The 26177-nt window shown below is 38.8% G+C and overlaps 1 protein-coding gene across 3 annotated transcripts in view; it reads right to left on the bottom strand.

The window, feature by feature from the left end:
* LOC106089408 (uncharacterized) overlaps window positions 1–18848 on the bottom strand; it is a 60072-nt gene extending 41224 nt beyond the window's left edge. The window contains exon 1 of one of the 3 annotated variants that reach the window (XM_013255246.2): window positions 18400–18848. The gene's annotated coding sequence lies outside the window, so the exon portion shown is untranslated. The remainder of the gene's footprint in view (window positions 1–18399) is intronic. The other 2 variants (XM_059361008.1, XM_013255249.2) reach the window with 2 other exon arrangements.
* Between the last annotated feature and the right edge of the window lie 7329 nt (window positions 18849–26177).

Below are 26177 nucleotides of genomic sequence, written 5' to 3'. Positions count from 1 at the left end.
GTTTTATTTTTGTCGGTAATAAAAATGTATGCTTCAAATTAAAAATTAAAATGTAACATTCGAATTTTTAAAAAAATTGTGGCTTCTTTAGACTACGGTCACTCTTTTACCATCGAAAACAGCAGGTTATGCTTGCTGTTTGTGCAAAAAATTGCTGCTCAGGGGTAAGTTGTCTATTAAGATAGACAAATTGCTCAGGGGTTAGTTGTCTATTAAGATTGTAGCGTTTTTCATTGTTTAATAAAACTAAATTTTATTAAAGTGAATAATTTTTATTTTTTCTCTGTTTTATGTGCTTGTCTTAAACGTCAATTATTCATGAAAGTATTGGGTTGCCCAAAAAGTAATTGTCGGTAATATAGTAGTAATATAGTCGGTGTTGACAAATTTTTTCAACGGCTTGTGACTCTGTAATTGCATTCTCTCTTCTGTCAGTTATCAGCTGTTACTTTTAGCTTGCTTTAGAAAAAAAGTGCGAGAAATTTTGTTTACATTTGTTTGTTTGGCGTCAATTTTAATATGGGTACCACATGTATTGAAAGAAACTCATTTAACAAACCGAATCAACGCTTGTGATATGCACCTTAAACGCAATGAATTCGATCCGTTTTTAAAACGAATCATAACTGGAGATGAAAAATGGATTGTTTACAACAACGTTAGTCGAAAACGATCATGGTCCAAGCATGGTGAACCAGCTCAAACCACTTCAAAGGCTGATATCCACCAAAAGAAGATTATGCTGTCTGTTTGGTGGGATTGGAAGGGTGTGGTATATTTTGAGCTGCTTCCAAGGAACCAAACGATTAATTCGGATGTTTACTGTCAACAATTGGACAAATTGAATACAGCCATCAAGGAGAAGCGACCAGAATTGGTAAATCGTAAAGGTGTCATATTCCACCAGGACAACGCTAGACCGCACACATCTTTGGTCACTCGCCACAAAACTGAGTGAGCTTGGCTGGGAACTTTTGATGCCCTGACCTTGCACCATCAGACTACCATTTATTTCGATCTTTGCAGAACTCCTTAAATGGTAAAACTTTCGGCAATGATGAGGCTATAAAATCGCACTTGGTTCAGTTTTTTGCAGATAAAGGCCAGAAGTTCTATGAGCGTGGAATACTAAATTTGCCAGGAAGATGGCAAAAGGTTATCGAACAAAATGGCAATTATATATTTGATTAAAGTTCATTCTAAGTTTTATTAAAAATGCATTTACTTTCTTTTAAAAAAATCCGCAATTACTTTTTAGGCAACCCAATAGTGGTAATACTTTTTTTACGTCATATGCCACGTTGGCATAGAAAGGTATTAAGCATAACTCTGGGAGTGGTAAATGTGTCACCCCTAACATTTATCACACATTCATTTTCCTAACATTTTGTTGGCCAATATCCACTAATCTACCAATTGGCTGTGTACCTGAACATTGGGGCTTGTTCAATGAATGCACCATGGAGATGCCAACAAACGACTTTGGTTACCAAATTCACATCTGTATATAGGAACGCTCTCAAAGCTTTAAATAGGCTCCCCCATACAGGGCTCATGTACATACATATGTACAATGCGAGCAATTATATGAGTCTCTCCAGACGTCTTTTCCCAATGTTTGGTTAACACTAAACTAAATATCTTGCGAAAAATCGAAAATAGATTTTTAAGATAATAGTTGCTAAGGCTGAAAATAGTTGTTAACGGCTGGAAGATAAATGTCATATGCACCTTGCCACCAAATTTCAAGTGGTTACAATTGTAAATAACAGTTTTGTAGGTCAGGTTTAAGTGGCCGTCTGCCAACAAACTCACATAGACGTTTTCGTCCATTGTGATGCCACAGAAACTGGAAAAGGAAGATGCCTTCTAGTTCCTGCCGTTGAACCATCCAGATCGCTTTAAAAAGCCCATCAACTTGCGAATATTCACAACCGCTTAATTAGACAGGTTCTCAAAGAAACGAGAGCCTAAAGTGGAACTCCTTCAGACTGCCAATGCGGGACACACACAGCAGATGTTCCATAGTCTCTTCTTCCTCGCCGTCCTCACAGCTTCGGCAAAAGTCGTTATTGGCAACCTTCAGTCTGTCAGCATGTTTTCCGATCAGACTGTGACCTGTCAAGACGGACACAATGACTGAGACATTTGTTCTAGACAGCGACAGCAAAGCGGTAGACCTCTTGAAGTCTAGATTAGGCCACATAATTTTGGAATCCCACAACCACCCCTTTGTGACCATCTATCATTCGTTGTCCTTCGGGCCTGGTCCGGAAAACTCATGTCGCCAGAGGCATACCCGTAGATTCCAGTTTCCCTGGAATGTGTAAGGTAGTTCCTAGTCTCGCAAGCTCGCCCGCTCTACAATTCCCTGTGATATTTCTATGGCCCGGCACCCAGAATAGTTAAATTTTGAACTGTTCAGCCATCTCTTTGAGAGATCTGTGACAGTCGAGGACGTTTTTTGAATTCAGAAATACATTCTCCAGGGATGTAATGGCTGTCTGAGTAGATATTTATGCCAATCGTCATTGTGACAAAAAGTGGCTTATGGATGGCAGGTGGATTTTTGAAGCGCCGTCTGACAACTGCAGTATAAACCCAGTGCATGATGCGCCATTTAAACCCCCAACTTTGCCAATAGCTCTCTTGCAGGTTTATAGGGCAAGAGTTGCCTTCCTTGCTCTTTCCAAAATGTTGGATTTAAAGTTCAATTTCCTGTCCAGCAAAACACCCAGGTATTTTGCGCTTTCTGTAAATGGAACATTTTCTCCTTCCGAGGAGACAGGTTCCACTGTAAACAACTTGTATCTCCTGCTGAAAAGAACTACTTCTGTCTTGCACGAATTTATACCTAGACCACTTTCGGTTGCTGTTGCACGTAGAGCTTCCTGAAGTATATTTCTAAGATTGTTGGGAAATTTCCCGCAACCGTCATAGTCACGTCATCAGCATACGCGACCACTTTCACACCTTTTTCTTCCAGAGACAATAATATATTGTAAATGGCTGTATTCCAAAGTAAAGGAGGCAGTACACCCCATTGAGGCGTTCCTCTGCTGACCCATTTAGTTAGATCTACAGATCCCAGGCCTGCCTGCATCTTTTAGTTAGTAAGTTATTAATAAACTTTCTTACGCTTGTGTTGAAGCTTAGAACCTCATGATTGACGTCGGTTGTACATTATTGAAGGCATCTTCAATGTCAAGCAATGCTACCATTGTATATTACTTGATAGCGAGAGAACCCTCTATATAGGCGACAAGGTCATGAAGGGCTGCGTCAGTGGACTTGCCCTTACTATATGTATGCCGTTACCGAGACAGGCGATCTTCTCCCTAACATATGTTTCTATCAACCTCTCTAGAGTCTTCAGCATAATGGATGGTAAATTAATGGACGAAATCTTTCGTCTTCGTGTGGTAAGGTTTTTCTGTTTTTGGAATGAAAATGACCTTTGTGACCCTCCTTCCCATAGGTATATACGACAAGCAGAGTATATATCCCTAAGCCAGGGAACCAGCCTATCGGACACAGCTTGTAATTTAACCGGTGATACATCATCAGGACTTGGCGACTTAAAGGAGTTGAAGCTTTAAATCGTCCAAAGGATTTTCGACTCAGACACAATTTCCCCAAATAACCTCTAGTGTTTCCTTACTAGACATAGTCCATACATTCTTTAATTTTTTAATATATACCACCGTAATAGGTTTCGAGGATAGGATCTACCATTGCCTAGAGGCCTCAGATGTAATCTCCACGGAGCTGCAGAATTCCACCCAGGATCACAGCCTTTCTCAGCTAGTCCTTGTATTTGCTTAGCTCAGCCTTATAGGCGTCCCGATCATGTAGTGTCCTTGTGGCTTTCGCCCTGTTGAAGAGTTTTCTGCATTCTTTCCTTAGACCAACCAGTTCTGGGGTCCACTATGGGGTCGCTGTTTTCCCCTTGGCTTAGCACTAGGTCTGACTGACACAAGCGAGTCATTCGGGGACTTCGTGATCTGATAGACCATTATGTCTATCTGCTACGCAGTTCCCACTTCTTTTTCTGATCAAAAAGGGATAGTAGTGCAGAATATGTGCCTAAGTTTATCCCAATCCGCCTTTCTTCTGTTTAACCGAGGGATCACATCTCTAAATGGTGTGCCATGTATAGGGAAGCTGGCTAATATAGATTACTCATAGCAAGAATACAGGCTCTGTGTCTCCCATTCCCCACACTTTTGAGTAGCTTAAATCCAGGAATATTTAGTCTACGAAGCAGAAGTACCTTTTGAGTTACGTCTTCCCCCCTGTCGCACACCTTGAGCCCAATCCAACCGGAAGACCCACCCACGCAGGGTTTGTCGGGTCTCGTTGCGACGCCTTCCCCTCCTGTTTTGATCGGTAGATAGTTCGTACTCAGCAACAGCTGCTGAGTCGTCTCCTGATTCCCCAACCCCACCGCTTCTATACATCTTCAACAGTTTCAACTTGTTGAATCCATAGGATACAACTCCTAAAGCCTCCGAGACAGACCATCAACCTCATCTAATCTTCCAGTCGGTCTCCCAAGTATGGATTCGAGATCCGAGGGAATCCTTGGTACCCATGCGTGTGCCAATGGACGAGAAGAAATATCTTCCTCCTTGACGAAATCCAGTGCTGCGCCTGCCCAGATCTCACCAATTTTTTTTAGATTCAGCTGTATTCATTTTCATAAAATTTTTTCTCGCGAAGTGCACTATCTGTCAACTTGTTTTGGTTGTGTGTGTATTATAGTTTAGAACCATGCACACACAAACAAAGAAAAATGGCGCGAACTACAAACATACACAAAATTAGTTACACTAATCACTGATGTGGACATATAGTGCACTCAATATTTTGTTGTTGGGCAACTGCCATTACCTGTAAATGAATATACCTTGATCTTTATGTATTGCATGTCTGTGATATATACACAAATATTACAGAATTTCTGCTTATTTCTTCTCATAAGTGTTGGCAATATAAGACCTAAATTCCAGCACATCGGTTGCTAAATGTTGGTGTTATAGCACTCAGAAAATATTTCGCTTCATTGTTCATTCAATAAAATAAAGAATAAAATCAAACATCACACAAATTCAAAACTGGTGGCAAAAATTATATACAACCAAGCTAGCGTTTCCAAACTTAGTAAATTAGTGTGTCCTATCAAAAAAAAAAGGGTTACAAATGATTTTGGAAAACATCGGTTCAGATTTAGGTATAGCTCCCATATATATCTTTTACCCGATATTTACTATTATGGCTCTAGAAGCCATATTTCTGTTTAAAATTTCGCACGAGACATTCTATTTGATAAAGAAGCGCCTGTGCAAAATTTCATTCAAATTGGATCAGATTTAGCCATAGTTTCCATATATTTCTTGCCAGATTTGCCCTTTTTGGCTGTGATAGCCACAATTTTGGTCAGATTATAACAAAATTTGGTACGAGGATGATGTCTTAATACGTGTGTCAAATTTTAAAAAAATTGGTTCAGATTAAGATATAGCTCCCACATATATAGTTCCTCCAATATGCCCTTTTTGGCCGGCCATTAAATAACATTAAGTAATTTAAAAATGTGTAGGCAAATTTGACACCACGTAAAACTAGACACTCACACGAACAATTAACAATGTGAAATATCAGTAACAAATGTCAAGATTTCTTGTTATACTCCAAATAAAATGGACATCACAGTATAAACCCCAAACACAACTATCAAAACAAAAAAATATATTGAGAATGTATACCACATTTTTAAAGTACTCACCTCTACCACAGGATTCACTAATAGAAGGTTAGGTCACATGCAAAACACAAAGTGGATAGGCCCCATAAACATCATTAAGGATGTCAAATCTGACGATTGAAAATGTCATCATATAGGAGAAAACGTAAACAAAGAATGAATGTAAAAAGAGAACAAGTTGACATCCTCAATGCCAAGTACTGCCAAATATTAAAAAAAAAGTATATCGGCTGATCGCTTGGCTTAACCTTATTCAGTGAATCCTGCCTCTACCATTAGAATCCATACAAAAAATTATTGAAATTCAAACTCCTTAAAAGAATATATAACCAACGAAAAACTTGAAATTTCAGCTCTGCTTGTTGCTAATCGTTTGTTTAAATTTTGTAAACATTATCAGCTGTTTGCTAATAATCAGTGTTGCCAAATTTTATAATTACTTGTAATTCTTACTCTCCAGGGTGTTCTAAGCAAATTCAATTAGAACATTTAAAAAATCTCATCTTGAAAAATAGATTATTTGCCGCTGTTTTTCGATTTTAGCCCATAGTGCATCGTAGCGCAGAGGTTAGCATTTTCGTCAATGATGCTGAACGCCTGGGTTCAAATTCAGAAAAATATTTTCAGTGGTGGTTATCCCCTCCTCTTCTCAAAAAGGCGTCGCACTGCGGCACTCCGTTCGGACTAGGCTCTAAAAAGGAAGAACCTTATTATTGAGCTCAAACTTGATTTGGGCAACACTCATTAATATGTATGAAGCTTGCCCCTGTCCTTAATTGAATGTTCATGGGAAATTTGCATTTGCAAAATCTATCTATGGAAAATTGAACATCTTCTGATATTCAATACAAGATTGAAGGTTAAAGAGATTTTATTTAAATACAATAGTAGTTTAATTGATTTTTAACTATGGGTTTTATGATTAAAAACAAAAATATTTCATTTTTGCTATCACACTTGTATATTTTGTTTTCGTATACCATAAATTTAAAATGTAAACAAAAGCTGATTTTTTAATCCACTCAAATTGTTAAAGCTGTGAGAAATCTGGTTAAATCATAGAGTTGTAAAAAAAACAAGTTAATTTGGGGTTGCCTTCATTCGACTGACGAAAAAAACAGCTCATTCCGTTATGTTTTTTGAAAATTATTTTGAAATGTGATTGTTACGTGTTAGCTTAATTCGTATTACACTATGACCTTTTTCATTATTATTTTTAAGTCTTTAGATAAAAATCCTTACAGACTAATATACAATACAAATTTAAAAATTTGATTGATGGCTAATTATTAATTACAACATTTAAATGCAAAATAATCTTATGATTTAGCAAACTTTTATTTACAGATATATCAAAGATATGATAGTACTTATTGAAATCGCAACAAAGACGACGAACAGGATCATTTTAGAATAGCCTGAATAAAAAGCAACAAGCAACCTTGTTGATCTAATAGGAACGTTTAGATATATACGGCTCATAATAAACTCGGAAGAAATATTGCCATGTTAAACTTAATAATTAAGAAATGTGATGTTCAACATTTTTCTGCGACTACTCAGTGTCGGTAACTTAATGAAATTAAGACTATCTTTATAGGAAAGTAATGTGCGATAATTCCAGCCATTTCGTCGTTAACAGAAAAGAAATTGTTTCTGCACAAATTCAAATTCGGCAGAATATATATTGAAAACAGGGACCCATAGTACGGAACCGTATTCCAGTGTACTTCGTACTAAAGAAATATTTAAACTTTTTGTGACAGAGACATCATCAAGTTCCTTACTACATCTCTTCATAAACCCAAGTGAAAAATATTAAGCCATAAGCTTTATTAAGCATACTTGATATATGTCCCTTCAAATTCATTTTGTTAACCAAGAGAATGTCAAGTTCCAAGAATGTTTTTCTATCCGTTGAAGTCCACGTCCAAAAAGGAAATAATTTGTATCCGAATGTCTAGCTCGCTTAAAGACATTTGTAAAAATTTTCTCATACTGAACTGCATATGATTTACATCACACCAATTACTAAAATTATCAAGGTCAGCCTGTAAAAAGCGTTGGTTAAATGTATCGGTAATTGAACGAAATATTTTGACATCATCAGTGTACATTAGGACATGAGAATGGTTTATTACTTGGGGTAAGTCATTGATAAATAAAGTGAATAGAATTGGACCAAGATGATTGCCTTGTGGAACACCAGACGTTACAGATATTTGTTTAGAAAGCACTTCCCCGAATTCCCCTTTCTGGCTCCGATCTGACAACTATGGATTGATTCCATTTCAGTGACAGTGGACAAAATCCTATTTCCTTCTCAAAGGCTTTGCTGACATCGGTATATATCGAATATGTCTGTTTCCTTGTTCTAAAACCGTCATTAACCAGTGTAGTCGATCTAGACTTTCGAAACCCGTGCTGACAATCTGATAAGGTGGAAAAAATCTGATGCGATATCACATCAGTCAACATCTTTTCAAACAGTTTAGGAATAGCACACAACTTTGCAATCCCTCTATAATTGAAGACATCGTATCTATTGGCAGATTTAAATAACGGTATGATGTAAGACTGCTCCCATATTCTTGGCACGTATGTCTGAGAAATTGATTTGTTAAAAATTTTTGTCAATGGGAATCTGAAAGAGGTGGCACAATGCCTTAGTATGGTGGAAGGAATTCCGTCTGGCCCAGGACTACAACAATCTTTAAGTGATTTCAGAATATCAAAAACACTCTCAGTCGATAAAGGTGTGATATTTACAATTGATGTCTCATTGATTTTAAATTGATACTTTGTATTAAGATCGTAGTATTCATTCGAATAAGTTGAGGCAAGAAAATTTGCAAACATATTGCTGATTTCCTTTTGACTATAAGCGACGGTTGATCCTGACCTAAGGGAGTTAGGCAATGTGTTAGTACTCCGCTTAGAATTTACAAATTTATAAAAGATGCGTCTTCTTTCACTTTCTTATGTTATCTGAGACCCATACTGGCACAGTCAGGAAAGTCCTGTTTGGGGGTACTGGTACGGCCTTTCAGATATTTCGTCACAATGTGGATATCATATTGGTGCTCTATTCCCAAATGCCTTTCAGTTGGTTTGTTTTATTACTAGAGCTATTATAAGCAAACTAAATTTTAAATTGCCCCCACCCACCTCCGAGATCTGTAGCTTTTGAAAATAAGTTAATGGGGGAGTACGCCCATTATAGTTTGGATGTTAGATCTACTTCATTCTCTTGGTTTTGGGGTTGAATTGGAGTAGCCAAACGCTTTGCTCTGAAAGTGGATATCAGATTCATACTACATTCACATTTGAGATACATATTGCTAAAGTCGGTGTATATGTGTGGTTTAGGGGAAGTTTAGGTGAGGCGTCCCTGAAACACATAGCCATAAAACATTTATCAGATTTGAGCCCCTTATATCTTATACCTTATCTGCATTCAAAATCATATTTCAGAGCTTTCACTTGGGATAACACATTTTTAAAGATCCGTTGGCCCTCCTGTCTCTCTCCCAATTTGAGGGTAAAAAGTGTACTCTACCGATTATCTCTTGAGGGTACTCTACTACGAAAGACCTTTTATTGCTGTTAATTCCATTTTTTGGGTAGTTCGTCCTACATGACAGTTTGGTGTTATTCGCTATTCGATGGTCGCCCCCCTCGACCCAAGAGATAATTTATTTCAGTCCTTTATTGTCGCGATATAGATGTCCTGTTGAATGACAGGACGGCTGGACGTGACCCAGATTCTTGAATCTTTATATCAAGTGGTTGGGCCGGACCCAGGCTCTATCCCAAATATGTATGCCAGATTCGTAGACAACTTCCAAAGACCTTTCATTTGTGACTCATTTTATGACATTGGACATCCATGCCCAATAAAGGGGCTATTAGGGTTGGGGAGGCCCCGTAGATCACCAAAGAGTTCTGTTTGGGGGTTTTCGGGGGTGAGGGACCCCCTCGAACATTTTGGGCGAAATTTGTATATCAAGTTCGTACTCTACTCTTATATACCTTTCGTTTGATACCCATATTCTCCCAATCGATGAACATGTCCGTGCGGTCCAAATTCGTATTCTACTCTTAAATACCTTTCATTTGATACCCTTATTGTCCCAATCGTTAAACACGTCCGGGTGGGTTTTGGGATGGGGCGTCCCCCTTGGTTATCTGACCCAAAAATTTTATACCAATTTCGTGTTTTTGGGGTACCATAAGGTAGTATACAATATTTCGCTTAAATCGGTGCACGCATCTCCGAGATCTGGCGTTTTTAAAAATTGGGGTATGAGGAAAATGGGAAAATTGGTCAGGGTCCGCTTTTCAAAATATAAGTCATCTGTGAATTGGTCGGATATTGAAACAAAATGTCGTGACTGTTTGCGACATAAACTAAAGGCAGCACAAAATCGTTACCGAAATTGCTCGATCGACGCCGAAAACTTTTATTATTTGTATTTTTTTTTTTGTGTAAAAGAAAACTATCGGAAGAAAAAATATAAAATTTTCTTTGGACTCGAAAATTGCAACAGGACATCAAAGAACAGACCCATATATCGTTATTTGAGGAAGAGATTGCTCATATATGTACCAATATACACATTCACATTACCAACAAAAAAAGCATACATCTACGTATGAATTTTAATGCATTTTCCGAGTGTAAACAAAGAACGCCACCATGGCAACTCAATTTTTCTTCATTACTCATGTTCATGTAAGCATAAAATTTGTTTTTACAGCAAACTCCAATATATACATACAAGGCGTATTTATAAGGTGGACGCATCGGCGAATTGCTACAACAAAGCATCTTTTTTGGAAACTTGATTGAAAATTTGTAAAAAAAGCGAAGACAATTCAATTTGATTTGACATTTAAATCATTTTCGGCAAATTTGCTTCGACCAACCATAGCAAGAAGTTTGTTTATTTTTGAATGTCAAGTAAGAAAAAACTAATTTAAAATGCACAAAATTCCAATTAGCTCCAAAGGCTTAACACACAAAACGACCAAGATGACAGGATTATTGAACCAAGTGAATGCTGATATGATAGGCAGAATAATTAGCGTACCTCTAGCAAAGGGCTCAAATAGGAAAATTGTGAATAGGTCACCACAAGGAGGGGATTTTACGACTTTTTGAACCTCTGTTGGATTTTCAGGTCAACTGTCGAAAAGGAGGGTTCCAGTTTGTTGGCTACGAGAATGACGTTGTCATCATAGTGTTTGGCCGTGTGCCAACGGGCTTGACGTAAACCCCTGAACGGAAAATTTGGTACTATTCACCAATATGAGGTAATTTCGTGTGTTGGGGGGATCACTACTGAGAGTCCTGTCAAGCCATTGCAATGTCAGGACTTTGACGTCGTTTGATTTGTGACTTTGAGGTGGAATTATTGACGGTTGAGCAACTACTCTGGCATTGCCCTGACACTGCGGGGGTAGGTGCGGGATTGTGGCTGGACACTTTTTTCTGTTCTAAATTATCTTCACACACATGGTCCTTTCTCCATTCTTGACTACTATGGCTTTAAATTGCAGATTGGAGGAGACTCTCCAGCCCACCTGGCCGCCGTATTGTCACGGATGTTGGCTCCTTGTGCATTTGAAAGTCTAACGGGCCGTGCGTTGGTATGTTGTATTTGAATCGTATTAATAGCGAAAACGCATCTATGACAACCCTGTCTATTAGCTGTACTTTTCCCAATGCATTTATTTTTGTGTAATGACAGACATTCTTTCTGTGACAAATTACACTTCTTCCGTACTACACATGATTTTGTTCGAAATTGTTCTGATGGCTCTCGCTGCTGCACCGTGTGCCCAGCTTCGAATCCTGGCCGAGCTCTGCCGATATTTTCATTTTTCAAGTTTTTTGCCTGTTAGGGCGAATATCATTAAATTTTACACTTTTTTTTTGTTTGTTTCTCTTTTTAGACGAGCTCAATGATCGGAGATGCAAATGGAAAAGGAAAGCCAAAGATATCAAAGATGGCTTTAAGGGCCATGCGTTGGTAAAAAACTTGAAAAAAAAAATCGGCAGAGCCCGGCCAGGATTCGAAACTGGGCACGCGGAGCAACAACGAGAGCCATTTCCGTTGTCTTAGCGTTCGAAGCCATCAATACAACTTCCAACAGATGCACAAAATCATGTGTAGTACGGAGATGTGTAATTTGTCACAGAAAAAATGTCTGTCATTACACAAAAATAAATGCATTGGGAAAAGTACAGCTAATAGACAGGGTTGGCGAGTGTGGTTAATGTGGTAATTGTATCATAGACGCGTTTTTGCTATTAATACGATTCAAATATAACATACCAACGCTCGGCCGTTGAAGCCATCACACCTAATATGATTGAAAAGTCTTCTAACCAAAGACGAAACGGGTCCCATAGTGGTTGGTGTGTTTTGCTATCTTTGGCTTTCCTTTTCCATTTACATCTCCGATCATTGAGCTCGTCTCGAAAGAGAAACAAACAAAAAAATATTTAAAAATTATATATTTTAAAGTTTATATTATTGTAAGGCGAATTCAAGAGGCCAGAAGAGGTTGTCTGAGCCGAAAATCCTTTGGGCGATAAGAAGTTTCGACTCCTTTAAGTCGTCAGGCCCTGATGATGTATCACCGATTGAATTACAAGCTGTGTCTGAAAGACTGGTTCCCTGGCTTTGGAATATATACTCTGCTTGTATCAGAATGTAGGATTGAGAGACACGAAGGTCATTTTCATTCCGAAAACAGGAAAAGCCTACCACACGAAGGCGAAAGATTTTCGTCCTTTTATGCTGAAGACTCTTGAGAGGTTGATAGAAACATATCTTAGGGCTAAGATCCCTGGAGATCGCCTGTCGCGGCAGCACCATGCATATAGTAAAGGCAAATCCACTGAAACAGCCCTTCACGACCTAGTCGGCTACATAGAGCGTTCTCTCGCTGTCAAGGAATATGCAATGGTAGCATTTCTTGACATTGATGGTGGTTTCAATAATGTAAAACCGACGTCAATTATGAAGGAGTTGGAGTTTCTAGGCATCAACTCTACCGTAAGAAAGTTTATTAATAACTTACTTATTAAAAGATGCATTACGACAGGCTTGGGATCTGTGGATCTAGAAAGATGGGTCAGCAGAGGAACACCTCAACGAGGTGTACTGTCTCTTCTACTTTGGAATATAGCCATTAACAATATATTGTATTATTGTCTCTGGAAGAAAGAGGCGTAAAAGAGGCGTATGCTGATGACGTGGCAATTGCGGTTAGGGTAATGTTTTCCAGCACTCTAAGAGATATACTTCAGGAAGCTCTACGTGCAACAGCAAAGTGGACTACCGAAAGGGGTCTGGGTATAAAGTATATCTTTTCAGCAGGAGATACAAGTTACCTACAGTGGAATCTGTCTGCTTGGGTGGACAGAATGTTCCATTTTCAGAAAGCGCAAAATACCTGGGTGTTTTGCTGGACAGGAAATTTAACTTCAAATCCAACATTTTGGGAAGGGCAAGAAAGGCCCCTCTTACCTTATTCACCTGCAAGAGAGCCATTGGCAAAAGTTGGGGATTTAGACCGCGTGTCAAGCATTGCCACTGCAGTTGTCAGACCTATAATGCTATATGGTGTTGTGGTCTGGTGGATGGCGCTTCAAAAATCCACCAACTTCTCAATACTTAACCATATCCAAAGCATGGCTTGTATGTGCATCACAGCTGCACTGACGACTAGGCGGGCTTTGGGTTTGTACTCTAAAGATCTAGAACTGGTCATATCGAAGAGGTGACCCGACTACTGCAGCGTGTATCAAGCAGAAATCCTTGCAATTAAGGAAGTGGTGGAATGGCTACGATATAATGTCACGACGACGATTAGCATCAATATCTTCTCAGACAACCAGGCAGCCATTAAAACCCTGGAGAATGTATTTCTGAACACAAATACCGCCCTCAACAGTCGCAGATCTCTGAACGAGATGGCTGAACAGTTACACAGAGATATCTCAGGGAATTCTAAAGCAGACGAGCTTGCGAGACTAGAAACTACCCTACACACTCCAGGGACACTGGAATCTGTGGGTATGCCTCTAGCGACATGTAAGCTAAGTTTTCAGGACTAGGCCCGAAGGGCAACGAATGATAGATGATCACAAAGAGGGGGCTGTGAGAATTCCAAAACAATGCGGCCTACTCTAGACTTGAAAAGGTCTACTGCTCTGCTGTCATTGTGCCCGTCATGACAGGTCACTGTCTAGTCGGAAAACATGCTGACAGACTGAAGGTTGCCAGCAACGACTTTTGCAGAAGCTGTGAGGACATCGATTATTGGGCTTTTAAAAGCGATCTGGATATTTCAACGGTGGGCATCTTCCTTTTTCTGTTCTGTTCTGACGCAATTCCAATTGCGATGAGGGTTGTTGTTTGGTGGACATGAGGATTCCTCCCGAATTGAGTTCATACTATTTTAATGGGCAGGATAATTGGCGTACAACTAGCAAAGGCCTCGAATAGGAATATTGTGATTAGAGCTCGACAAGGACGGGATTTGTACTTTGGGGTTCAATTTTGTTGGCTACGAGGATGACGCTTCAATCTTGGTGTGTGGCCGTTCAGAGTGCATATAGTTTGCTGCCAAGATTGGCCAATGGGCTTGACATAAACCCCCAAAAGATATGCAAAGCACAAGTCTTTGCAGTGTCGGGACTTTGACGTCGCGCTGGACACATGGCGGAGTGACACATGATTTGTGGGGATGAGTAGGGATGAATTTGCGGGGGTAGGGGCAGCATTATGGCTAAACGACCACCTTTTTTCCTGCCTAAATTATTTCCAGGCACATAGTTCTTTCGCCATTCTTGACTACAGCCAGCCCTCCTGGCCCACATTATTGTCACGCATGTTGGCTCCTTATCTACTTCATTCTAATGTCTGGCATTGTAATGCCGTAAAATTTGTCTATCTCCTCCAGCGCTTTTTTGAATCTTTTTCGGGGGCAACACAATGAAACTAAGTTCCCTGAGTGAAGCTGATAGCGATTGAGGTTGTTATATAATGGTACATAACCTAAGTTTAAGAACCATAACAGCAGCAAACGCAAAAATCAATTTATAAAATATATCATTTGAAGTTTATATTTTCATAAGGCGATCTCGAAAATGAATTGACATTACCAAGTTCCACTTTCAACAAATTATTTAGTTAAGGTAATTGCAACAAGTAAAAGTGTGCTAAGTTCGGCCGGGCCGAATCTTATATACCCTCCACCATGGATCGCATTTGTCGAGTTCTTTTCCCGGCATCTCTTCTTAGGCAAAACAGCATATAAGAAAAGATTTGCTCTGCTATTAGAGTGATATCAAGATGTGGTCCGGTTTGGACCACAATTAAATTATATGTTGGAGACCTGTGTAATATGTCAGCCAATTCGAATAAGAATTGCGCCCTTTGGGGGCTCAAGAAATAAAATAGAGAGATCGATTTATATGGGAGCTGTATCGGGCTATAGACCGATTCAGACCATAATAAACACGTATGTTGATGGTCATGAGAGAATCCGTCGTACAAAATTTCAGGCAAATCGGATAATAATTGCGACCTCTTCAGGCTCAAGAAGTCAAGATCCCAGATCGGTTTATATGACAGCTATATCAGGTTATGAAACGATTTGAACATTATTTAACACAGTAATTGAAAGTAAGAATCAAACACGTCATGTAAAATTTCAGCCAAATCGGATAGGAATTGCGCCCTCTAGAAGCTCAAGAAGTCCCCATATCTGTTTATATGACAGCTATATTAGGTTATCAACCGATTTGAACCATACTTGGCACAGTTGTTGGATATCATAACAAAATACTACGTGCAAATTTGCAAATTCATTCAAATCGGATAAGAATTGCGCCCTCTAGAGGCTCAAGAAGTCAAAACCCAAGATCGGTTTATATAACAGATATATCAGGTTATGGACCGATTTGAGCCATACTTGGCACCGTTGTTAAGTATCATAACAAAACACGTCGTGCAAAATTTCATTCCAATCGGAAAAAAATGAGCACTCTAGAGGCTCAAGACGTCTAGACCCAAGGTCGGTTTATATGGCAGCTATATCAAAACATGGACCGATATGGCCCATTTACAATACCAACCGATCTACACTAATAAGAAGTATTTGTGCAAAATTTCAAGCGGCTAGCTTTATTCCTTCGGAAGTTAGCGTGCTTTCGACAGACAGACGGACGGACGGACATGGCTAGATCGACATAAAATGTCACGACGATCAAGAATATATATATTTTATGGGGTCTCAGACGAATATTTCGAGTAGTTACATAAAAATAGGCGTACTGCCATGTAGAGCCCAAAACTCCCATGCCATTCATGATTTGACCTGTTCGAGTCCCCCACTTATTACTGTGAAGCAGTACTTAGTGATGTGTTTCATCATCAACAAAATTATGTGGGCAGGCTAGAGTATGCGTGCAAGACTACCAAACATGAAATCATGAGTTCCAATACTCTGCGGCACCAAAATTATTAAAAATTGCTTTTAAGGGTAATAATAGAGAGTGAAAACCCGAGAGCAGCAGTAAAACTAACGAGACAAAGCAGCGCGAGCCGAACAAAGAAAACAAAAACACCACAACCCGAAGCAAAACACATGCTTTTGCAGAAGACAAAGGTGGGCAATTAGCCGCACCATCTAGTATGCCATCTGGAAGATCATGTTACACGGAGGGATCAAAGCTAGAGAACAAAGTGGGCCTGGGAGTCAACATTGAGAACCCAGGGACTGAGATCTGTTTTCGACTGCCTGATTATAATACGATCCTGCAGGTAGAGATCCAGGCGATCACGAAATGCGTGAGGTGGTGTGGTGTTCACGCGAAGTGTAAACATTTTTACGAACAGTAAACTGACCTTTAGAGTAACAACAACAAAAAGAGATTAACGCCTTCTCTGAAGATGGCACGATCCGCATCGTTTGGGTGCCGGGACATTGCGGAGTAAGGAGGAATGAAAGAGCAGACGATTTGGGAGTGAAGTCCTCTACTGCTGTCAATAAACTTGGTTAATCAGAAGCCTGTCGGGTCGACGCAGTCCGAGTTACCAGCGTGGGCGATGAACTGGCATGTAACACTGTGGTACAGGGAAATGGTCGGTAATATTACGAAAAACCTATGGGGAGATTCGGATCGTTAGAAGAAGAAGTTATTAAAGATGATGAGACAAAAAATTCAATGGATATTTTGTAGATGTTATGAGATTTTCTCGATGTGGTTGTTATTGCATAAGAAAAGTCGGGCTCAGTGATATAGTTATTTTTATGTGAAATGTCACAATATCCAATCCCAAAATTTGGATTTTGAAACATTCATTTGGGCTTTCCGATACTTAAAAAATCTGGCGCCCAAGCGATGACACCCTAGTTACTAAAGAGTAAGTCAGAAGAGTCTTGAAAGATCTTAGAATCGCTCAAGAATTGTGTGGACGAGTAACAACTAAGTGTTTCAAAAGAGTTATGAAATGCTCTTGGGAGAGTTGCGCACTACTCTCCTGGGAGAGTAACAAATAAGTGTTTTGGAATAAAGTGTTATTCGGTTGGAAGATCTAAAAATGTATATCAAGATGAGTTGTTCATCAAAAACGTAACAATTACGAAAAAAAATTAAATTTTTTTTTGTATTAGTCATCATATTAAGTACCAATCGTCATATAAACCAAGTGAGAATTCTGTTTTGTGGAAGATGTTCACTCAAAATAAAACATCGAATAACATAATTCAATACAAGTCCTAAATACACCAGACATCAAAATAAAAACAATCGCGAAAGGTTAACTCCGGCGATTTATAAACAAAACATTGCTAAAACATCCGCACACGCAATAGATTGTTCAATGACATCGTAAAATAGTGTTTCGCAACTCTTACGGAAGAACAGAAGATTGTTTTTTTTTTATCGCGGGAATGAAAGCTCTTCCACAATTATGAAAAATGTTTGTACGGCATGTACATATGAATGTTTGTATCTGTGTATGATAATTTGACATAGTATGCCATTTTGTCACCAGTCATGGCCAACAACTTGTATGCGTTCACATGAGTTTATTTGATGGCGGCTTATTGTGCCTAATTCGATTACATTAAGAGCAACAAGTTGCATGCAAATCAAAGAACAATTGTCCTGTACTCTCTTGGCTCTCTCGCACTCTATTCTCAGCAGACAGACGCTCTCAAACCGCATTCCTTTTCGAAGAAGGGTCGGATTTGATATATGCAATTTTACAGAATTTCTTATCTGACTGAAACGGGATTAAACGCGCAAATTGTCGATGTATTGGCATCTCTTAGTGTGCCGAGTACGAGTAAATGGAAGTAAACAAACAACATAACGGACGGTGTGAAAGTTTCAAACCATAAAAACAACAACACAACACACACAAAATGAGGTTAGCAACCGAGATGCCGGTGAGTATACACAGATGCGTGTGTATGTACATTTCTTCTCCTATTTTCACACAGAGCCAGCCATAAAGATTCGCAATTGTGGCAGATTTATTTTGGTTTTTACTTAAATTTATAATTATGAAATCATTTGCATAACACCAATACTTCATACATACATGAATAGTTTTGTACTTTTATTTCTGTTGTTGCTATTTTTGTGTATACCGAGAAATATGAATTATCGAAATGATTTCCTACGAAAATGGATTCAAAGTGTAAACTCTCGAAGTGAAAGACTTTGGTCGAACAGCAGCTCGCACAGCACCCAGCATCCCCATTGGCACAAACATACAAGCAAACGAATCAACTTCACTCGCAACATAAAAAAAATATACACACACGGTAGGTACACCAACACAAAAGAATTTTAGCTACTTGGAGCACACGTTCGGGTTAGTTAAACAGTTGTTTAAAAATTTCACATTTTATTTGTTGTAAATTGTATTGCTGTTAACCTTATGATTAATTATTTGCGTTATGCCGACAATTTTAAATTTTGAAAATTATTTGGCCGCAGACCAATTCGCGTATCGACCAAGCAAGAATGCAAGAACGACTGAATTTTGAGTATTTTGTATTGTATTGTGTCGTATACACTTTACTCTTCCGTCTAATTCTTCTTCATCACCCTTGCAGTGGTTGTGTGTGTGTATGTGAATTTTTCACCACTTATTGTGGGGCTATAACAATATCCATCAGTGACATAGTTTACCGTTACAATGAAACGTAAGTAACGGTCATTTCAACAATATGAAAACCAATTTAGGAAAAACGCCAACAGTCTGGTTACCAATTTAAGTCAAGACTCAAAAACTAAATTGATGGTGTTTTGGGGGTCAGATGGGGTCATGGTGGCAGCCTGGAATCTGACTCAAACATTTTAGAGCATCGTGAAGCCAGATGCCTCCCATTTACTTCCGTACGTTCCGATTTGAACTCATGACGTCATGTTTAATAGTCTTTCACGCATCCTCTAGCCTGCTGACATCATTTTCTTAGTGATGATACAGGTCAATAAACATTACTGTACAGTAATAAGTTTCTCAATTAAATTAAAATTAAATAAATAAAAAAAAATAGAAACCAATATTTAAAAAAAATGTGTAATAAGAAATACATACTTTTTAAGCCAAATTTTCTTAAAAAAGTTTAAAGAAAAAATAATAAAAAAAAAATTCTGCCGGTCGGGGGACTCGAACCACGGTTTCAGAATTCTTCAGTGGTATGTGAAGATTTTATATGTAGTAATAACTGCCGGAAGAATAGTTAGCACAACTACCGGAAAGGGATTAGTACAACTCCGGTAGGGTAACTAGTAAATCTACCGTAAGGGTGTTGTGCTAACTCATTGGTAGTACTGCAGAAAATAAAACGTTGATACAATTGGCAAAATCAAATTTATTTTTTATGGAAATGATTGATGGAACTGATATATAGGTAAGTAACATCTTCTTTTAATCCTATTTAATGTATCGTGGTTAAAATAGCAACTGAACTATGAAAATAACTAAACTGTGGTTCAAACAATTGAAATTGTTTTGACATTATTATCTTTTTGTTCTTATAATAGAAATCCAACCAATGATTTTTCTGGGTGTATCAATCATGTCGAATTTCTAACTAAAATTGACAGCACGAATATTTTTTACAGAATTTTTATGAAAAATTCTCAGGTTGGTGAAAAGAGCTTTCTACGTAGTCTATGTAGGACATTAATCGCATAGAGGATTGAGGCCTTGAGGGGCAAAAATAAAATGCAAAACTTTCCAGTGCAAGTCTGTTTGTTTGCCATGAGATGGTAACGCCATTTGCTAACCTTTTAAAACAATACGAAGAAGAAAGTGAAAATATTTGTAATATTTATAAATAAAATTTGCAAAACATGTGTGGGGATAGAAGTCAGATAATTTTGTAAATATGTAGTTGGTTTTAATTTTATTTTGCCATTGAGAATAGAGGTAATTCTGCAGGCCACACTTATTTGTGAAAAACACATCATGGCAATCCTGATGACAGATGTTCTTCATAAGCCTGCACTGGTGATTTATACAGAACTTTGTTGCGCTGGATAGTTGTCATTTTGCTAAAACAAATATAAAGCAATAAAGTCATCGAAAGTTAAATTCATTAACAGAACGAGTAGCGGTAGTTGAGTTTAACAGTTATCAGGAAGCAGATGATGTGTTCCGAAATGTCAGAAAGTTGATTGGCTCACACATATACGTAGAAAGCAATCTTATACCACCAAAACAAAAGATTGAGAAAGTTACACTGCTTCTAAAATATAAAATAGTGGAAATTGGCAAACAACATCGAATCATCGTACAGAAGGACAGACTTAATATTAAAGATAGTAGGTTTCATTACAATAGAGATACAAAATATTGACCGAAAAAAACGTTGCAAAACAGGAACCTGAAAACCCCTATGGAGATTGTGTTGCTAATCGAATTAAATTCGAGAAACTAATTAAACCAAAAAAAGTGTCAATCAATAAACGTTCAATTGTAGCATTTAAGTGCATGTATACATCTTTTTTAACTTTGTATGCAAACACGATGTCATTTTATTAACCGAAACACATTTAATGGAAAATAAATTTGATAATATAACAAAGTATGTTCCAGTGTTTGAGTTGCATTTTGTACATGACGCCAGAGTTTTAACTTAAGAACAAATATTTCAAATTATTCTTCAGTACTGGAGACTGGCGCAGTAGAAAAATGGGCTTATACAAATATCCTCAACTATTTGAAGAAATAGAACTTACAATACCGACTCTTATGGGAGTTATCTTAGGCTAGGCTGAAAAGTGGGTGCGGATTAATAGCCCATGCAATTAAGGACATACACCTAAGCCAGTAATCAGCTTGTTGTTCGGTCTTAATAATAAAAAGTAACCTCGAAAAAGAAATCTTAGACAGGAATTCCGTGTTACTTACAAAATCCCTAATTGTTTTCCATACCTCGCCTCTAAGACGGTTCCGTTGTCGGTGTCTGTTAGTAGCAAAAGCCGGGCAATGATATAGGAAATGCCCCACAGCTCATCATCTTCCCCACAAGCCCTACACTTGCTATCCCTTGTCGCACCGATGTTGCATAAGTGAGCCCGTAGTCCAGTGTGTCCCGTTACTATTACGAAAGCTATACTGACCTCCTTCTTACGTCCTTTTTGTAATAACCTCTTCTTCTCACGATCCGGATATCCCCATAGGATTTTCGTCATCGCCCCCGCCCTTAACTCGGACTGCATCGATTTGAAAGTCTTCGGATTAACAAAGTTTATTGACGGCATCCTCTGGCTTTTACAGTCAAATCGCCTCCTATTTCTATGTACACACTCCACGTCCTCGCGTTAACACCACACCACCTCACGCATTCCGTGATAGCCCTGATCACCGCCTGTAGAACCGTAATATGGTCAGACAGTCTAAAACAGATCTCAGTTCGTGAGTTCTCAATGTAGACTCCTAGGGCACCCAGTCCTCTAGCTTTGATATCATCCGTATAATATGACCTTCCAGATGGTTATACCAAAGTTCCGTCAATTCAAGACTGTGCCGCTGGTAACAGTGCCTCGCACTCCATCACAAGTGTCGCCTCAGGTATCCGATCGGAAACCACTTCTAATTCATCTGGGCTTCCTATCGTCGCCTCTATTGTACCGCGATGTAATGACCTGGTCCTGTCCTCTATCCATTCTCCCATCGCCGTAAGTCTCATACCCGCAGTAGCTGTCAAACACTTAGTCTGCATGTCTATGGGTCGGATATCTAGAATAGTCTCCAGTGCCCCAGTGGTCGTGGTCCTTATCGCTCCGCCTATGCCAAGACAACATGTTCTCTGAACCTGTTTTATTATTCTTGCAATTGCATATTTGCCCATGAATACTCCACTAAGGAACAGGGGAACAGTTGTATTAACCTTGCGTTAAATTTTTTCCATCTCAGTCCACCAAACTTCTGAAACGCAAGTAAGTATTGGTTTAATCACGCTCCTGTAGAGCTCCTCGTATTCTATCAATACGAGGAGCAACATCTATGAGCCTTCTCGGTACGCTCCTTCTTCCTCATGAACTGGCAGATTTCAGTCTTCTCTGGGTTAGCATTGAGACTCCTAGGTCTAGCCTATTCGTATGCCATCTGCAAGACTCTTTCGGCTCTTCTGAATAGCTGATTCGGATATTAGAACTATTATAACATCGTCTGCGTTGCAGACGGGTTCAAATCCCTCCTCAGCCAGCATCAGTAATAGGTTATTTATGGTTGTCACCCATAGGAATGACGATAAAATGCCTCCCTGTGGCGCTCCTGTGCCACTTTCTCCCTTATATTTATGTCATGGGACCCACAATTTATCCACCTGTTCCTTAGCAAATGGTTTATCTAGTCTCTAAGGACACGATCCATCTGGTACTGATTGATGTTGTGCTCTTTAAAAAGTCTGCGGACCTCTTTCTCAATGCTGCGAATCTCCCCGGTCATCCAGGATTTCACTTGGGCTGATTTCCTTTCTCGAAGAGGAAAACTATCTTCGAAAGACACCACTATTGCAGTCGTAATCCTGTAGACATTTTTGGTCAATGTCTTCTATGTTTGGACAATTCAAAGTATAGTGCCCAAGTCTTCCCCTGAGTAGAATTCCGAATTTGGTCCAGTTGGTTTTAACGGAAGCTGGTCGTGCTCGGCGTTGGCCGTGCTATTCTAAACCTAATGTAGCGATAGTCAGAGGAGGAATGCTCCTTGGAGACCCTCCAATTCTGAATCTCATGGATTAGATTTTTCGAACATATTGTCACAAAAGAAGAAGATCTAGTTTTGATCGAGAGCGCAATACCGAGCACTCTGAAATCTAGGAAACTTGATGCAAAGTATGGAGGCCCATATATGGTCGAGAAAGCTTTTGATTAGACAGATACGTCACTGAATACATCGAGGGAGCACCGCGAAATTAACATAAATTTACCATGAAGATGGTCATCAGGAAGAATGATGATGGCTACCCTTATGAATTACAAATAACGACAACTCTGGACAGCTGTCAAATGCGAAGAAGTTGAATGCAGCAGGCAGTCAAGATATATTCATTTACAGATTGTGGCAGTTGCCCAACAACAAAATATTGAGTGCATTATCTGTCAAAATCAGTGATTAATGCAACTCTGATTTTGTGTATGCTACTAGTTTGCGCCATTTTTCGTTGTTTGTGTGTGTTATGGGTCTTAACTATAATACACACACAACCAAAACTCGTGAACAGATAGTGCACTTCGTGAGAAAAAATTGTACTCAGCTGCAGGCAGTCTTGTTCACGACAGGATTTGAATTGAGGCGTTCGACGTCATACCAGATTCATAATTTTTGCTATCACATCTTTATGTTAATTTCGAATGACATAACCTAAAATTGTAAGCAAATCTGATTTTTTATGAGTAAAAATTGGTAAAGTTGTAAGAAAGGTGGGTAAATCATAAATTTGTTAAAAATACTGTCAGAACGCTTTATAAAAATGGCGACGGAGATAATGCGAACACATTCCGTAGAAGTGTACTGAGTTCTATGAGCAAAATAGTAGCGACTGTTGTGTGTGTGCATAATAGTTAAGAACCATGGTTGAATTAAAAAGGTTAACTCACTTGCCCATCTAATGGAATTCTTCAACTCCCGAGTTTTATCCAAATCCCCCTAGAACGTCAAATGCTTGGTTTGGATTTTAAAATTTTTTCGCATTTTCTTCCTTTTTTATTTAATTTATAATTTACACGTTTATAATCATAAATCGTTTGATCTTGTGACTTCTACACATGATAATCCAAATAAAAACTAGAATGTCAATTAGGGAGTGTCCAGAAATTTTAGTCTAGTGTGATTTGCGCCACCATCGCCACAGGTTTGTTTCGTTGATTTCGACAATGAAAAATGGCGCGAACTAGTAACATACCCACAAAATCTGAGCGGTACAAAACAACGATTTTGACAGATAGTATGCTCGCTCGGATTATTATTGTTGGACAACTGCTCCTACCTGTAAATAAATATGTCTTGGTCAGTACTAGGCTTAATGTGTTTTGTTTCGTATGATACAACGAAAAGGTAGCATATAGCAAACAACGGAATAAAATTTTTCTCGCATTGTGCACTATCTGTCAACGAGTTTTTATTACGTACATTCACCCGGTAGTAAAATTTTTTCCAAAATCTTTAAAAGATGTTCTATTTGATCCGATATTCCACACATAAGCAACAAAACAGTGTCATAATGATGAAAATACTAATAAAAAATACATTTGTAGAAGATAAGTTGTAAAATAAAGTTTAGAAGATAAGTTGTAAAACAAAGAAAACCACTTTGGCATTTAAATTTACGGCATTTCCCACTCAAGGTAGTTTCGTTGGGGGTTGATTTTTCTTGTTGTGCTAATGACCCTACCTCTTAATTGTACCATGCAATGTTGTCTAGACCCGCTTGGCATGCTGCTTGATCTAGAGGTTCTCTCTTTTAGAGCTGAATCTTACGCTCTAGATCATGTAGATCTACCTTAAGGCTTCTGGGCGGTGGATATCTATCCACAAGATGATGATGATGATTTGAATGGCCTCTGCGATAACAGCCCAAAAGGTATTGCTTTGACAGCATGGAGGTGGTCTACATGAGAACTGAGGAGACAGCCCGTCGCAGTTCGGAGGGCGGCATTCTGATAGATCTGAATATTCCACTGCGTGTCACAGAGCTGACGAGACCACACTGGAGCTGCATAACTTACCACAGGCCGGCCAATTGCTTTAAACGTGGTCAACAAGGTTTCTTTGTCTGCACCCCAAGTGCTGCTGGCAAGTGACTTGCTGTAGCATGTGGGAAGAATGTGTAAGAGCTGTCAAATGTAACGCCAAGTATTTTGGGATACTTGATGGTCGTGATAATTTCTTCATCGACTATCGCAGTTAGCTCGGCATTCACCTGACGCGTATTTGTAGTGAACAATGTGGCTGAAGATTTGGTGGCAGATATCTTAAGATTTCTTGCAGCGAAATATGAGGTAAGTTCGTTGAGGTAGACGTTCAACCTATCGCAGATGTCAACAATGGGTGGGGGCCTGTTACCAATTAAAGGTGGCCTCATTTGTACAACAACCACAAATTATGTGGCGCAATCTTCCATCTTGTCATCAAGCTGATCACACTTTTGCCAACACACACAAAGAAATTTGTGTGCGTGTGTCTATACGTGTGTATAGATGAGCGGAGAATATGCGAGAAAGAAGATGGCAACAAAGAGAATGCAAACAAAAATCTGACACTTGGCCGGCTGTTACCAGCTGTTCGCGTGAGACCACCTTTTTAAATCCGCCTTGAATATACACTCAAAAAGGTTGTGGAAAGCGACATACCATTTTTTAAACCTTTGGCAGTGATTGCCGTTGAGGATGTCAACTTGTCCCGAATGATATTTCATCTCATATATAATCGTTGTAATAACATTTTATACACCTGTAAAAATTCGTTCTTTTTTACGGAACAATTTCCGAAAATCGTTCATTCGGTGGTTTGACAAGGTTGATTTTTTTTTGGATTTCTTTGGCCAAAATGTTGCCTATTACAAATAAAAATTAATATGGCATCAAACAATTTATCAGCTGCTTACGTGCATGTGTACACACAAATTTGAGTGTGTGGCTCGAACTAAAATTCATATATGTTGTTGTAATTTCAACCAAAACCCACCCCTTCCTAATTAATAAATATTGAAACACAAAACAATTTAAAAAGAGACAAGTGCAGCATTTATTTGTAAAAATAATTAGATTTTGTAGAATTTTCACTGTTATAAGTAAAATAAGCACTTTCCAAAAGCCTTTGTCAGCATCTTCCACTTTTATCCAAATATTGTTGTTGTA

Source organism: Stomoxys calcitrans, chromosome 1 (assembly GCF_963082655.1).
Source record: "Stomoxys calcitrans chromosome 1, idStoCalc2.1, whole genome shotgun sequence".
NCBI classification, from domain to species: domain Eukaryota; kingdom Metazoa; phylum Arthropoda; class Insecta; order Diptera; family Muscidae; genus Stomoxys; species Stomoxys calcitrans.
The sequence above is the reverse complement of the archived record's forward strand: the minus strand, read 5'-3'. Positions and strand labels throughout refer to the sequence as shown.